Raw genomic sequence first — 6,864 nt, 5'->3', positions numbered from 1 at the left:
GTGTGTGAATTGGACCATTTTCCTGTCAAAATGTAACAAATTATTTTGGGTGTCAGGGAAAGTGTATGGAGTAAAAAGTACATTAATTTCTTTAGGAATGTAGTGAAGTAAAAGTTGCCAAAAATATAAATAGTAAAGTACAGATACCTCAAAAAACTACTTAAGTACTACTTTAAAGTATTTTTACTTAAGTACTTTACACCACTGAAGAAAACTCTTCCAAAGAACTAACTTCAACTGCCAAACTTCAACTGAAGACTTCAACGGCCAAACTTCAACTGAAAACTTCAACTGCCAAACTTCTGTTTCCAGGCAATGGGTTGCCTAAAACCCTCAGTTGAAGGAACAAACATACTGTAACTGTTCTGCATATAGATTTAGTTTAAAACCGTATAACATTGATATATTATATATTATTATATTATATGCATCCTTTTTTTCTACAACCCTTATTGGCGATTCAATAGAATTAGATATAGAACAATAGGATCTCTATGGGAAAGCCTCCGTCAGTTGTTGGTCATTGCCATTATATAATTTGAATTCCTATTTGAACTGAGTTCTAGTTCTATGGTTGCCATTCCATTGCTGAAACACTATTCCAGGGGAGGGGGATGTGTTCCCATGGTAACAGAGTTGTCATGTGATTCTCACCAGTAGCTGACCTGTCAGTTCTAGATTTCAGTTCTGTGAGAGACACGGCAGCTGGTGTGACGACTGATCTTTTCTGAGTGGAGAACAGTGTGACTTCTGACAGTAAATCAGTTTGAACTGCAAATCACAGCAGTGCTGTTTTCCTCTCTCTCTCTCTCTCTCTCTATCTCTCTCTTTCTCTCTTTCTCTCTCTCTCGCTCTCTCTATTCAATTTCAATTCAATTTAAGGGCTTTATTGACATGGGGAACATATGTTTATATTGCCAAAGCAAGTGAAATAGATAATAAACAAAAGTGAAATATAAAATAAAATATTAACAGTAAACATTACACAAAAGTTCCAAAAGAATAAAGATATTTCAAATGTCATATTATGTCTATATACAGTGTTATAATGATGTGCAAATAGTTAAAGTACTAAAGGGAAAATAAATAAACATAAATATGGGTTGTATTTACAATGGTGTTTGTTCTTCACTGGTTAGCCTTTTCTTGTGGCAACAGGTCACAAATCTTGCTGCTGTGATGGCACACTGTGGTATTTCACCCAATAGATATGGGAGTTTATCAAAATTGGATTTGTTTTCGAATTCTTTGTGGGTCTGTGTAATCTGAGGGAAATATGAGTCTCTAATATGGTTATACATTTGGCAGGAGGTTAGGAAGTGCAGCTCAGTTTCCACCTCATTTTGTGGGCAGTGTGCACATTGCCTGTCTTCTCTTGAGGCTATGCTCACTGAGTCTTTCCACAATCAAAGCTTTCCTTAATTTTGGGTCAGTCACAGTGGTCAGGAATTCTGGCAATGTGTACTCTCTGTTTAGGGCCAAATAGCCTTGTAGTTTGCTCTGTTTTTTTGTTTATTCTTTCCAATGTGTCAAGTAATTATCTTCTTGTTTTCTTATGATTTGGTTGGGACTAATTGTGTTGCTATCCTGTGGCTCTGTGGGGTCTGTTTGTGTTTGTGAACAGAGCCCCAGGACCAGCTTGCTTAGGGGACTCTTCTCCAGGTTCATCTCTCTGTAGGTGATGGCTTTGTTATGGCAGGTTTGGGAATCGCTTCCTTTAAGGTGGTTGTAGAATTTAACGTCTCTTTTCTGGATTTTCATAATTAGCGGGTATTGGCCTAATTTGCACTACATGCGTTATTTGGTGTTTTTCGTTGTACACAGAGGAAATTTTTGCAGAATTCTGCATGCAGAGTCTCAATTTGGTTTTGTCCCATTTTGTGAATTCTTGGTAGGTGAGCGGACCCCAGACCTCACAACCATAAAGGGCAATGGGTTCTATAACTGATTCAAGTATTTTTAGCCAGATCCTAATTGGTATGTTGAATTTTATGTTCCTTTTGATGGCGTAGAAGGTCCTTCTTGCCTTGTCTCTCAGATCGTTCACAGCAGGGGCCAGGTCTGACAGAATCTATGCAGAAGATCGAGGTGATGCTGTAGGCCCTCCTTGGTTGGGGACAGAAGCACCAGATCATCAGCAAACAGTAGACATTTTACTTCAGATTTTAGTAGGGTGAGGCCAGGTGCTGCAGACTGTTCTAGTGCCCTCGCCTATTCGTTGATATATATGTTGAAGAGGGTGGGGCTTAAACTGCATCCCTGTCTAACCCCACGGCCCTGTGGAAATAAATGTGTGTGTTTTTTGCCCATTTTAACCGCACACTTGTTGTTTGTGTACCTGGATTTTGTATGTTTTCCCCCAACACCTCGATACATCAATTTGTATAGCAGACCATAATGCAAAGGATTTTCCCAAGGTTCCTGTTGACGCATATCCCACATTAGTTATTGATGTGAAATTTGTCTCCACTTTTGTGGATTGGGGTCATCAGTCATTGGTTCCAAATATTGGGGAAGATTCCAGAGCTGAGGATGATCAAATCAAATCAAATGTTATTTGTCACATACACATGTTTAGCAGATATTATAGCGGGTGTAGCCAAATGCTTGTGCTTCCAGCTCCGACAGTGCAGTAATATCTAACAATTAAACAACTAATACCCAATACACACAATCTAAGTAAGGAATGGAATTTAAGAATATATACATACAGTGGGAAGAACAAGTATTTGATACACTGCCGATTTTGCAGGTTTTCCTACTTACAAAGCATGTAGAGGTCTGTAATTTTAAAACAAAAATCCAGAAAATCACATTGTATGATTTTTAAGTAATTAATTTGCATTTTATTGCATGACATAAGTATTTGATACATCAGAAAAGCAGAACTTAATATTTGTTACAGAAACCTTTGTTTGCAATTACAGAGATCATACGTTTCCTGTAGGTCTTGACCAGGTTTGCACACACTGCAGCAGGTATTTTGGCCCACTCCTCCATACAGACCTTCTCCAGATCCTTCAGGTTTCGGGGCTGTCGCTGGGCAATACAGACTTTCAGCTCCCTCCAAAGATTTTCTATTGGGTTCAGGTCTGGAGACTGGCTAGGCCACTCCAGGACCTTGAGATGCTTCTTACGGAGCCACTCCTTAGTTGCCCTGGCTGTGTGTTTCGGGTCGTTGTCATGCTGGAAGACCCAGCCACGACCCATCTTCAATGCTCTTACTGAGGGAAGGAGGTTGTTGGCCAAGATCTCGCGATACATGGCCCCATCCATCCTCCCCTCAATATGGTGCAGTTGTCCTGTCCCCTTTGCAGAAAAGCATCTCCAAAGAATTATGTTTCCACCTCCATGCTTCACGGTTGGGATGGTGTTCTTGGGGTTGTACTCATCCTTCTTCTTCCTCCAAACATGGCGAGTGGAGTTTAGACCAAAAAGCTATATTTTTGTCTCATCAGACCACATGACCTTCTCCCATTCCTCCTCTGGATGGACATTGGCAAACTTCAGACGGGCCTGGACATGCGCTGGCTTGAGCAGGGGGACCTTGCGTGCTCTGCAGGATTTTAATCCATGACGGCGTAGTGTGTTACTAATGGTTTTCTTTGAGACTGTGGTCCCAGCTCTCTTCAGGTCATTGACCAGGTCCTGCTGTGTAGTTCTGGGCTGATCCCTCACCTTCCTCATGATCATTGATGCCCCACGAGGTGAGATCTTGCATGGAGCCCCAGACCGAGGGTGATTGACCGTCATCTTGAACTTCTTCCATTTTCTAATAATTGCGCCAACAGTTGTTGCTTTCTCACCAAGCTGCTTGCCTATTGTCCTGTAGCCCATCCCAGCCTTGTGCAGGTCTAAAATGTTATCCCTGATGTCCTTACACAGCTCTCTGGTCTTGGCCATTGTGGAGAGGTTGGAGTCTGTTTGATTGAGTGTGTGGACAGGTGTCTTTTATACAGGTAACGAGTTCAAACAGGTGCAGTTAATACAGGTAATGAGTGGAGAACAGGAGGGCTTCTTAAAGAAAAACTAACAGGTCTGTGAGAGCCGGAATTCTTACTGGTTGGTAGGTGATCAAATACTTATGTCATGCAATAAAATGCAAATTAATTACTTTAAAATCATACAATGTGATTTTCTGGATTTTTGTTTTAGATTCCGTCTCTCACAGTTGAAGTGTACCTATGATAAAAATTACAGACCTCTACAAGCTTTGTAAGTAGGAAAACCTGCAAAATCGGCAGTGTATCAAATACTTGTTCTCCCCACTGTATATGGACAAGCAATGACAGAGCGGCATGGACTAAGATACAGTAGAATATTATAGAATACAGTATATACATATGAGATGAGTAGTGCAAGATATGTAAACATTATTAAAGTGACTAGTGTTCCATTTAATTGTGCATCTGTAAAAGTTTGTGAGGGTTTTAGTTGCAAAGCCACATTTCTTCAGCCTCCTGAGGTTGAAGAGTGTCACGTCTCCTCCCGTTGCACCCCTCCGGCGCTCTGATTCACCGGTCTACTGAGCCACCGGTCTGAGCGCACCACCTCGGCAAAACACCGGAATGGAAATCCAACGTACCCTAATCACCTCCAGCGCACCTGCACTTCATCATCTCATCACCACCCCTATTTAGCCCTGGACTGTTCTGGATGATGTTGTGTGTGATTGTTAAGCTTCGTGTCGTTTACTCTCTCTTTGTTATTCTCTTCATCATTGTTTAGTAAACCTTGACCTTGTTTATTCCTGCGTCTGCGTCCTGCCTCTTCGTATACTCAGTACTCGTCACAGAATCACACACCAAACGAAAATGGATGCAGCAGGAGTTTCCCAGTGCCTCGACCAGCACCAGCAGCAGCTTGCCCAGTTGAACGCCGCCATGCAGGAAGTGCTCCAAACTCTGCATAATCTGCCCAGCGATCCGGTTCCACCTCAGTGAGCAGCGAGTGCCCCCAATCCACCTGATCCCGTGCTATCACCCACTCCTGCGGGAACCCTCGCCCTACCGGAGCGCTATGACGGTAAAACGACTAAATGTAGCTGCTTCCTGCTACAGGTTTCCCTTTATCTGGCGCATCAGCCTGGGACATATCCATCTGACCAAGCCAGGATAGCGCTGGTGATTTCGCTTCTTAAAGGAAAGGCACTGGATTTGGGCCACGGCAGTCTGGGAAGAAGAGGAGGCAGTGGCGCTTCCCTACCCCACCTTCCTCGCTAGGTTCAGGGCGGTGTTTGATCATCCCATGGAGGGAAAGGACGGGGTGAGCGTCTCCTCCATCTACAACAGAGAGAGGGGCGCGCGTCTGAGTACGCTCTGAGCTTTCGCACAGTGGCAGTGTCTTCCGCCTGGAATGAGCGTGCTCTGCTAACGGCCTTCAGGAGAGGCTTACGGAAGGACATCAAGACGGAACTCGCATGTCGGGACGACGAGATGGCCCTTGATACCCTCATCACCATGTCCATCCGTCTTGACGACATGTTGAGGGAGAGATGGCGTTCCCAACACCTCCCGGAGCCTCGACGCTCACCCCATCTGAGCTATGGAAGCCGCCCTGCTTCCGAGTCCTCACCCATGGAGGTGGTCAGCACCCCCTACACCACCATGGACCACAGATCTCCTGGCGGCTCCCTATCTAGGCGGTATGACTCCCGTCGCCGGTCCGTGAGTGTTACGTCAGCTCCTATCACAAAACCATTGCTTTTAGTTCCCATAACGGTGACAGGTTATTCCTTCTCTTCCATTTCTACCGCAATGATAGATTCCAGAACAGCGGAGAACCTTATAGATAGGGGGCTGGTCTCTGAATGGGGGTTGCCCACCGTGCCACTGCCATCTCCGCTACACGTCACCTCACTGGACAATAGACCCCTTGGATCAGGCACCATTACGGACGTCACTCTCCCCATCACCATCACTATTCCCACGCTACTGGAGCACCACGAGGAGCTGTCATTCCACATCGTCACGTCACCCCTTCACCGGATCGTGTTGGGATTGCCCTGGCTCAGACTACACAACCCCACCTTCAATTGGATCACCAAGAGGATCACAGCCTGGTCCACCTCATGCCGGAAGACCTGCCTGCCGGTGGTTTGTTGTTCCACGTCAGTGGAGAGTCCGGAGTCCGCCCTCCAGCCCAACATTCCACATGAGTATGCAGATCTCTCAGATGTCTTCTCTTCATTAAAGGCTACGTGTCTCCCTCCTCACAGGCCCTGGGACTGCGCCACTGACCTGCTGGAGGGACAACACCCCCCGAAGAGTCGCATTTACCCCCTTTCCATGGCGGAGACTGAGGCCATGGAGAAGTATGTGGCGGAGACCCTGAAACAGGGGTTCATCAGACGCTCTACCTCTCCTGCCTCCGCCAGCTGGACTGAGACCATGCATTGACTACAGGGGGCTGAACGCAGTCACCACCAAGTACCGGTACCGCCTCCCTCTGGTTCCGTCAGCCATCGAGCAGCTACGAGGGGCCCAGTACTTTACCAAGTTGGACCTGAGGAGTGCCTACAACCTGATCCGAATCCGGGAAGGAGACGAGTGGAAGACGGCATTCAGCACTACCTCAGGCCACTACGAATACTGCGTCATGCCCTACGGCCTCGCCAACGCACCTTCTGTGTTCCAGTCCTTCGTCAATGACGTGTTCCGGGACATGCTGAGTTGACAGGTGGTGGTGTACATCGACGATATCCTGATCTACTCGGCTACGTTCGAGGAGTACGTCAGGGACGTCCGAGCTGTCCTACTCCGCCTCCGGGAACACAGCCTGTTGGTGAAGGGGGAGAAATGCGAATTCCACCAACAGGCCATCTCCTTCCTGGGATACCGGATCAGTCCTCAGGGGGTGTTCATG

The sequence above is a fragment of the Coregonus clupeaformis genome, chromosome 21 (genome assembly GCF_020615455.1).
Source record: "Coregonus clupeaformis isolate EN_2021a chromosome 21, ASM2061545v1, whole genome shotgun sequence".
In the NCBI taxonomy this organism is placed as follows: domain Eukaryota; kingdom Metazoa; phylum Chordata; class Actinopteri; order Salmoniformes; family Salmonidae; genus Coregonus; species Coregonus clupeaformis.
The sequence above is the reverse complement of the archived record's forward strand: the minus strand, read 5'-3'. Positions refer to the sequence as shown.